This window comes from Hordeum vulgare, chromosome 5H (genome assembly GCF_904849725.1).
Source record: "Hordeum vulgare subsp. vulgare chromosome 5H, MorexV3_pseudomolecules_assembly, whole genome shotgun sequence".
Lineage (NCBI taxonomy): Eukaryota > Viridiplantae > Streptophyta > Magnoliopsida > Poales > Poaceae > Hordeum > Hordeum vulgare.
Window position 1 is genome coordinate 506,649,932 of NC_058522.1, and position 9,977 is coordinate 506,659,908.

Consider the following 9,977-nt stretch of genomic DNA (forward strand, 5'->3'; position numbering starts at 1 on the left):
GCAAAATTTTGCAGTATATGGAAATATTACCTATGATATCTTGAAGTAGTCACATCTAATATTTATATTTGAAAGAGCACTTTGAAGGTAATCATCTTGTAAAATTGACAAGATGTAGACCTCACAGTAATGGTGAATAATCTGCAAATGATGCAGTAGATGCCACCAATACCTTGTGATTTATAAATAAATTTTGGGTTAGTCGAATAGGAAGGAACGACACTTTATGATTCTCATTTTGAACTTACATCAAGATTTGATGTATAGTTGTTGTTCCAAATTGCTAGTATTATATAAAGAATGCTGAGGCAAACCACAGTCACAGGCTAGAACTATTGTTAAATCTGCTATATGCTAATAAAAGCAAATTAGGTAAATGATCGAGTGCTACAGCCAGATTCTCACTGCATGCACATGGCACATGGGCCACGTATGGCTGGCAGTCAGCCTGGTCTACCACCGAACAGATAAGGAGAGAGACTAGGGAAATAAATCCCCAATCCTCACGATACTGGAATCGGCGGAGATCCCACAACCAACCGACGCCAACTCCATGCACGCCGCCGCCCGGGGCGTTCACTAGAGACGAGAAATGCTCTTGTCGCTCTCGTCCTCGTCCGATGATCCTCCAGAGAGCAGGGTGCCCAGCGCGACGCCGTTGGAGGCGCCGTTCACAAGCCCGAGGGCGGCCGGGCTCCAAGTCTCCCTGCGCGCGCGGCGCCGCTGCTCGACGGAGGGCTTTACATCGCGAAGCCAAAGGGCATAAGGCAGTGGCGAGGGCGAGGCGTGTTGGGCGTCGGGGATGGCAGGCGCGGAGGCACGGTGGCATCATCGGCCGTGGCAACTGAGAAGTTGTGTATGCCCGAGCCGAAGACGGAGGTCGAGGCCTGACGTCAGTTGTGCTTCCCCGGCAATGGCGCTAGAAAAGTGTTGATCCTGCAATCTCTAGTGTTAGCTAGACGAATGCTTATGACAACGAACCTTCTCCTGCAACGGCACCAGAAGAATGCTGCTAGCACTCCCCGGCAGTGAAACTGGAAGAATGTTGTTGATGGCTCACCAGCGCGTGGGTTCGCAGCAGTTTTCGAGGGTAGAGTATTCGACCCAATTTGTTGATAAGCCCGTCAGGAGGTGAGAGTATACTCTCAAGTATTAGCAGCTGAATTTGTCGGATTCAACCACACCCAAAAGATTAGTATCTGCAAGCACAGTAGTAACAACAAAGTAGTATGATAACAACGGTGTCAGAAACGATCTGTTGACGGCAGACTATTCCTAACAATTGTATCAATGGCGCCTTCGTTGCCGCGTCGACGGAAGTTGTCAATTCCCGTCAACGGTAGGTGAACCAACAGTGTAGCAGGTAGCAGCAGTGTAACGAGCAATAGCAGTGGCAAGGAACAACAGTAGTGACAACAGTAGCAAGTAGCTACAGTAGCAAGCGATAGTAGTAGCAACAGTAGGAAGCGACATTAGTAGCAACAGTAGCATCACAGCAAGACAAGTAACAGCAGTAGCAACAGTAGCAGCAGAGCAAGACAAGTAACAGCAGCAGTAGGACAAACTCGTAGGCAATGGGTCGGTGATTTGTTTGGATGATATTCATCATGCAACGGCTATAACACCGAGAGATAAGTGGCTAGCTCACGTTCGTTAATGTGATGTAGGCATGCATTCTGTGTGTCGTCATACGTGCTTAGGGAAAAGAACTTGCATGACATCTATTGTCCATCCCTCCCGTGGCAGCGGGGTCCAAAAGGAAACTACGGGATATTAAGGTTCTCCTTTTAATAAAGAACCGGACCAACGCTTAGCACTTGGTGAACACATGAACTCCTCAAACTATGGTCATCGCCGGGAGTGGTTCTGGTTATTGTCACTCCGGGGTTGCCGGGTCATAACACATAGTAGGTAACTACAACTTGCAAGATCGGATCTAAAACACACATATATTGGTGACAACATAATAATTTCAGATCTGAAATCATGGCACTCGGGCCCTAGTGACAAGCATTAAGCATGGCAAAGTAGTAGCAACATCAAATCTCAGAACATAGTGGATACTAGGGATCAATCCCCATCAAAACTAACTCGATTACATGATATATCTCATCCTACTCATCACCGCCAGCGAGCCTACGAGTAGATTACTCACGAACGACGAAGAGCTTCATGGAATTGGAGAGGGAAGAAGGTTGATGATGACGATGGCGACGATTTACCCTCTCCGGAGCCCAGGACGTACTCCGGATCTGCCCTCCAGATGAAGAACAGGTGGTGGCGGCGCCTCCGTATCAAAAACGCGACGAAAACTTCTCTTTTTATTTTTTTTCTAGGACGAAAGGCAACTTATAGAGCTGGAATTGGTGGCGGCAGGTGCCTGTGGGCCCCACAAGCCTGCCCACCGCCACCAGGGGGTGGTGGCGGAGCAGGGGCTTGTGTCCCACTGGCCCACCCCCTGAGGTGGAATTTGGCACATATATTTTTGATATTTTCCAAAACTGCTCCTCGTAAATTTTCACAACGTTTGGAGAACTTTGATTTCTGCACAAAAATAACACCAAGGCAATTCTGCTGAAAACAACGTCAGTCCAGGTTAGTTCCATTCAAATCATGCAAATTATAGTCCAAAACAAGGGCAAAAGAGTTTGGAAAAGTAGATACGTTGGAGACGTATCAACTCCCCCAAGCTTAAAACCTTGCTTGTCCTCAAGCAACTCAGTTGACAAACTGAGAGAGAAAGAAAAACTTTGACAAACTCTGTTTGATCTTGTTGTTGCAACTATGTCTAACTCATAACCAGAATTTCAGCAAGATCACAAGTTAACCACATAAGCAAATGGCACAAAGGTCTCACGGTAAACTAATATCAATGGCATAATCAGCTAACGAGCAAATAATAATTAGTTTCAAATACCAACACTTCAATCAAAAGAAGCATGAAGCAATATGAATAGGTGGTATCTCGCTAGCTCTTTCTGAGACCGAAAAACATAAATGCAGAGCACTTTCAAAGATCAAGGGTTGACTAAACATTGTAATTCATAGCAACGAAGATCGAGTCATAGTCATACTCAATATCAATCAAAAGCAAAGCATAAAAATGACAGAGGTGCTCTCTAATTGGTGCTTATAAAAGAGGAGGATGACTCGACAGGAAAATAAATAGACAGGCCCTTCGCAGAGGGAAGCATTGATTTGCAGAGGTGCCAGAGCTCAAGCTTTTGAAAAAAGAGATAATAATTTTGGGTGGCATGCTTTTATTGTTAATGCAATGACCAAGAGTTCTCAATATCTTCCATGCTACTCATGCTATAGGCGGTTCCCAAACAGAAAAGTAAAGTTTTAACTCCCCCACCACCAATCAATCACACTCCACGGCTAGACGAATCCTCGGGTACCGTCCATACTAACATCAATCCGGGGGTAGTCTTGTGTTACAGTTATGTTTTCGATTTAAGCATGGAACTGGGCATCCCAAATACCGTCCCCTTTCTCGTGAATGATTGTGAATAAACACATGTCGAGGATAACACTCCTAGCATGGAAGATACCAATAGCCCTCTGTCACCACATGAGCGGTTCGGGCACGCAAAACAAATTATTTCTTGAAGGTTTAGAGAGTGGCACATGCAAATTTACTTGGAACAGCAGGTAGATAACGCAAATAGGTAGGTATGGTGGACTCTCAAGGAAAAAACTTTTGGGTTTATGGAAGTGGATGCACAAGCAGTATTCCCGCTTAGTACAAGTGAAGGCTAGCAAAAGACTGGGAAGCGACCAACTAGAGAGCGACAACACTCATCAAGATGCAATGAGTTTGACTAACATTGAATGCAAGCATGAAGAGGATATAAATCACCATGAACACGAACATCATAGAGGCTATGTTGATTTTGTTTCAATTCCATGCATGAACATGCGCCAAGTCAAGCCACTTGAAACATTTAAAGGAGAATACCATCCTATCATACTACATCACAGTCATCTCAAAATCTATGTTGGCAATCAAGACAAACCATTACAAGCTCTCAGCTAAATAAGCATGGCATCAGAAACTATGATCTCTAAGTTGTCATTGCAAACATGGTTCTCTCACAACAAAGCTAAATCTGGGTCGACAAGCTAGTCATATTTACAAAAACAAAATAGATAGAGTTCATACCAGCTTTTCAGTCTCAGTCACTTCATCATATACTATCATTGTTGCCTTTCATTTGCACGATCGAACGATGAAAACGATAATAAGCGCATTGGACTAAGCTGAATCTGCAGGCAAACACAAAGGAGAAGACAAAATAATATGGCTATTTGAAAGCTAAACAGGTAAGCATGCAAGAACCAATAAACATTGTAACCAATATCTTCTACCTTGACACAAAGAAAAAGAAAACTATGTACACGGGAAAGCTCCCAACAAGCAAAAGAAGAAAGAAAAATCTTTTTGGGTTTTCTCAAAAGGACACAAAACAAGAAAACAAGAAAACGAAAAGAAACTAGCATGGATAATACAGTGGCAAAGTGTAAACACCGGCTAACAAAGTGAAAGCATAAGCATGAATGTAAAGTCGGTGAGAACACGTACTCCCCCAAGCTTAGGCTTTTGGCCTAGATTGGTCTACTCCCATGGATGATCCTGGCGAAACCCAAAGTCATAATGGGTGTTATACGGGAGTGCTGCAGCCACTGCCTGAATAGCTGCCTCACGAAGTCGAGCAGCAGTCGCCTCCCTGTCATACTCCTCTGCCTCTCCTATGGTCATGTAGTATCTTCGTTTAACCTGAAAATCAAAGAAAGCAGGAGCAGGAAGGGTAATATGGAAAACACCTTGCCGGTTAAATATCAAGCGGTATAGGAGGGATCCATGATCTCTCTCAAGGAACTGGTAGCGTGTTAGAGCGACACGATCAAGGTAGGCCGTACGGAGAGGAGGGTCTTCTGGACGGATGGATACTCCAAGAAAATTTGCTAAGCGTGTAGCATAAACTCCACCAAAGAAATCCCCCTCACTGGCATTTTTATTCAGCCTCCTTGTTATAATAGCTCCCATATTGAAGCTCCTGTCACCTGTTACTGCGCTCTTAAGGATACTAAGGTCGGAAGCGCATAGGTGACAATGTGCACCCTTGTCGTTAATGCACCTACCTATAAAGAGGGCAAGGTAGTGCAAGGTAGGGAAATAGATGCTTCCTATGGTGGCTTGCGTGATATCTCTGGTTTCTCCAACAGTTATACTGGAGACAAAGTCTCTGACCGAAGACTTAGGAGGATCATTAACGTACCTCCATCGGGTATCTTGCAAATCCTATTGAAATCCTCCAGACCCACGGTATAGGATTTATCGTACAGATCAAACTGTATGGATGATTCACGACCAGCTAAAAATTTAAATCTACGCACGAAAGAGACAGTGAGCATAGCATACTATTCACATTTATCTGAGAGGAATTCTTCTAACCCGGCATTGCGGACAAGTACATCAAACTCATCCTTGAAGCCTGCTTCGATCATGAACTCGTCGGAAGGCCATTCACATGGTTGCATCGGTGCGTCCCTCAGTTGAAAAGGTTCGGGCTCCCGAAAGGAGAGGCGAGGACCCTTCTTACTTGAGGAACCACCATGGAACTTCCTCCTGAACATAATTTCCTTTTGCTGAAATTTTTGAAGTTCAAGAGAAAAGTGAATGAGGACCAACCATACCTTGTAGCAACTACTCCTACGAGTGACTAGAGACCGTATCACGCGCTAAAACTACTTGGGACCAGCTAAAATCAACTTTTATAGCTCAAGAACAGGGTCACCAAGGTAGCAAGAATTGGCGAAGGATAAAGCACTAGAGCAAAAACTAATTGGACCAATGGAGGAGTCACTTACCAAGGAGTAATAATTTCCCCAATACGGTTCGGAGAATGGTGCTTTGAGCAAAGAGATTGAAAATCACAGCCAAATGAGCAAGAACACGGGTTTGAGCTGCGAAACACTTTTTTCTGGAGGTGGAAGAAGAGGCTGGGAGCTGGAATGAGTGGAGGGGATGCCTGTGGGCTCCACAAGCTTGCACCCCGCCATCAGGGGGTAGGTGGCGGTGGGGGGGGGCTTGTGGCCCACTGGTCAGGCCCCCTAGCCAGCTCTCAAGCCCAGAAATTTTCAAAAATTCCAGAAAAAATCATACTAAATTTTCAAGACCATCGGAGAACTTTTATTTTCGAGGTATTTTTCTCCGGGACGCTAAAACAGAAAACAGGAAAAGCTAAACTAATTCTATCATTTTTCTTCTAAGCAACAAAAAAGGAAAACTTAAAACAGAGGTATGTGACTCCTTGATTCATCCGTTTCATGGTCATCGAAAGAAATCCGTCAATGGGATTGATTAAGTCCTTATGACAAAACCTTCTCGAATCGCAAGAGAGAATGGAGAATTTTTGAATAGACACTAAGTCACCTCAATGGGGATATGTATCTCCCCAACAAGCAAGTCATATTTCATCTTGACACGAGGAATAGGGCATTCAAAGCTCCCAATAAGAATCGATGAAGTCTTTTCGATAGCATTGATGCAATGTACTGGATATCGTTTGTTCGGAAAGTGCACGGTGTGCTCATTACCGTTGACATGGAAAGTGACATTGCCTTTGTTGCAATCTATAACAGCCCCTGCAGTGTTTAAAAAGGGTCTTTCAAGGATGATAGCCATGGCATCGTCCTCGGGAATATCCAAGATAACAAAGTCTATCAAGATAGTGGTATTAGCAACCACAACAGGTACATCCTCGCAAACGCCGATAGGGAAAGCAGTTGATTTGCCGGCCATTTGCAGAGAAATTTCAGTGGGTGTCAACTTATCCAATTCAAGTCTACGATAAAGAGAAAGCGACATAACACTAACACCGGCTCCAAGGTCACATAAGGCAGTTCTTACGTAGTTTCCTTTAATGGAGCAAGGTATAGTGGGCACTCCGGGATCACCAAGTTTCTTAGGAGTTCCACCTGTGAAAGTGTAGTTGGCAAGCATGGTGGAGATCTCAAGATCTGGTATCTTTCGTTTATTAGTCACAATATCTTTCATGTACTTGGCATATGGAGACATCTTGAGCATATCAGTTAACCGCATCTGCAGAAAGACGGGTCTTATCATCTCAACGAAGCGCTCAAAATCCTCATCGTCCTTTTTCTTGGATGGCTTAGGAGGAAAGGGCATAGGTCTCTGAACCCATGGCTCTCTTTCTTTACCATGCTTCCTAGCAGTGAAGTCATTCTTGTCGTATTTCTTAGGTTGCGGGTTATCAGGATTAACCATAGGTTCAATCTCCACATCCTCATCATGGCTAGGTTCACCATTATTATGAACATCACTGTCCATATTGTCACCAGATTCATGTTCATCACCTGATTGTGTTTCCGCATCAGACACAGAAATATCATTAGGTTCTTTAGGTGTGACAGTATTTGGTGAACTGGAGTGCAGGTTTCTATCGTCCTTCTTCTTCTCCTTAGGATGACTAGGTGTATTAGCATTGATTCCTTGAGAATCTTGATCAATTCTCTTAGGATGACCTTCAGAATACAAAGGTTCCTGAGTCATTTTGCCTCCTCTAGTAATGACTCTGATAGAGTTGTCATTTAATTCATTGAGCAAGTCATTCTGAGCTTTAAGTACTTGTTCTACCTGAGTAGTAATCATAGAGGCATGTTTTACTCAGAAGCTTTAGAGCATTGACATTTCTGTCTACACAAGCACTTAAATGGCTAAGCATACGAGTACTTTGTTCCAAATGTCTGCTAACATAATCATTGAAACTCTGTTGTTTGGCAACAAAGTTGTCAAATTCATCAAAGCATAGGCTAGCAGGTTTATCAAAAGGAATATCACTCTCATCAAACCTATGCTGAGAATTCACTTCTACTACCTGTATCGGATTATCGAGACTGTGGATCTCTTCGATAGGTGGTAGATTCTTGACATCTTCAGATCTAATGCCTTTCTCTTGCATAGATTTCTTGGCTTCTTGCATATCTTTGGGGCTGAGGAATATTCTTACCTCTCTTCTTAGGAGTTGGCTTAGGAGGTGGTTCGGGAATAGTCCAAGCATTATCGTTGATCAAGAGGTTATTCAGTAGGGTCTCAGCTTGTTCTACAGTTCGTTCCCTAAAAACACAACCGGCACAACTATCTAGGTGGTCTCTAGAGGCATCGGTAAGTCTGTTATAGAGGATATCAAGTATCTCGTTCTTCTTAAGAGGGTGATCACGCAAAGCATTGTGTAGCTGGACGAGCCTCCCCCAAGCTTGTGGAAGACTCTCTTCTTGGAGTTGAGAAAAGTTGTATATTTCCTGCAAGGCAGCTTGCTTCTTTTGGGCAGGGAAATATTTCTCACAGAAGTAATAGACCATCTCCTGGGGACTGCGCACACATCCAGGAGCAAGAGAGGTGAACCAGGCTTTAGTGTCATCCTTTAGAGAGAAAGGAAACAACTTAAGGATATAATAGTGGCGGATCTTCTCCTCATTAGTGAAAAGGTTGGCTATATCGGATAGTTTGGCAAGATGGGCTATGACCGTCTCAGACTCATAACCGTGAAAAGGATCAGATTCAACTAGAGAGATTTGTTGGAATTATGCCCTAGAGGCAATAATAAATATAGTTATTATTATAATTCCTGTATCAAGATAATCGTTTATTATCCATGCTATAATTGTATTGAATGAAGACTCATTTACATGTGTGGATACATAGACAAAACACCGTCCCTAGCAAGCCTCTAGTTGGCTAGCCAGTTGATCAAAGATAGTCAGTGTCTTCTGATTATGAACAAAGTGTTGTTGCTTGATAACTGGATCACGTCATTAGATGAATCACGTGATGGACTAGACCCAAACTAATAGACGTAGCATGTTGATCATGTCATTTTGTTGCTAATGTTTTCTGCGTGTCAAGTATTTATTCCTATGACCATGAGATCATATAACTCACTGACACCGGAGGAATGCTTTGTGTGTATCAAACGTCGCAACGTAACTGAGTGACTATAAAGATGCTCTACAGGTATCTCCAAAGGTGTTAGTTGAGTTAGTATGGATCAAGACTGGGATTTGTCACTCCGTGTGAAGGAGAGGTATCTCGGGGCCCACTCGGTAATACAACATCACACACAAGCCTTGCAAGCAATGTGACTTAGTGAAAGTTGCGGGATCTTGTATTACGGAACGAGTAAAGATACTTGCCGGTGAACGAGATTGAAATAGGTATGCGGATACTGACGATCGAATCTCGGGCAAGTAACATACCGAAGGACAAAGGGAATGACATACAGGATTATATGAATCCTTGGCATTGAGGTTCAAACGATAAGATCTTCGAAGAATATGTAGGATCCAATATGGGCATCCAAGTCCCGCTATTGGATATTGACCGAGAAGTCTCTCGGGTCATGTCTACATAGTTCTCGAACCCGCAGGTTCTGCACACTTAAGGTTCGACGTTGTTTTATGCGTATTTGAGTTATATGGTTGGTTACCGAATGTTGTTCGGAGTCCCGGATGAGATCACGGACGTCACGAGAGTTTCCGGAATGGTCCGGAAACGAAGATTGATATATAGGATGACCTCATTTGATTACCGGAAGGTTTTCGGAGTTACCGGGAATGTACCGGGAATGACGAATGGGTTCCGGGAGTTCACCGGGGGGGCAACCCACCCCGGGGAAGCCCATAGGCCTTGAGGGTGGCACACCAGCCCTTAGTGGGCTGGTGGGACAGCCCAAAAGGGCCCTATGCGCCTAGGAAAGAAAATCAAACAGAAAAAAAAGAGGAGGTGGGAAGGGAAGGAAGGACTCCCACCCACCAAACCAAGTCCAACTCGGTTTGGGGGGGGAGCCTTCCCCCTTGGACTCGGCCGACCCCCTTGGGGCTCCTTGAGCCCCAAGGCAAGGTCCCCTCCCTCCCACCTATATATACGGAGGTTTTAGGGCTGATTTGAGACG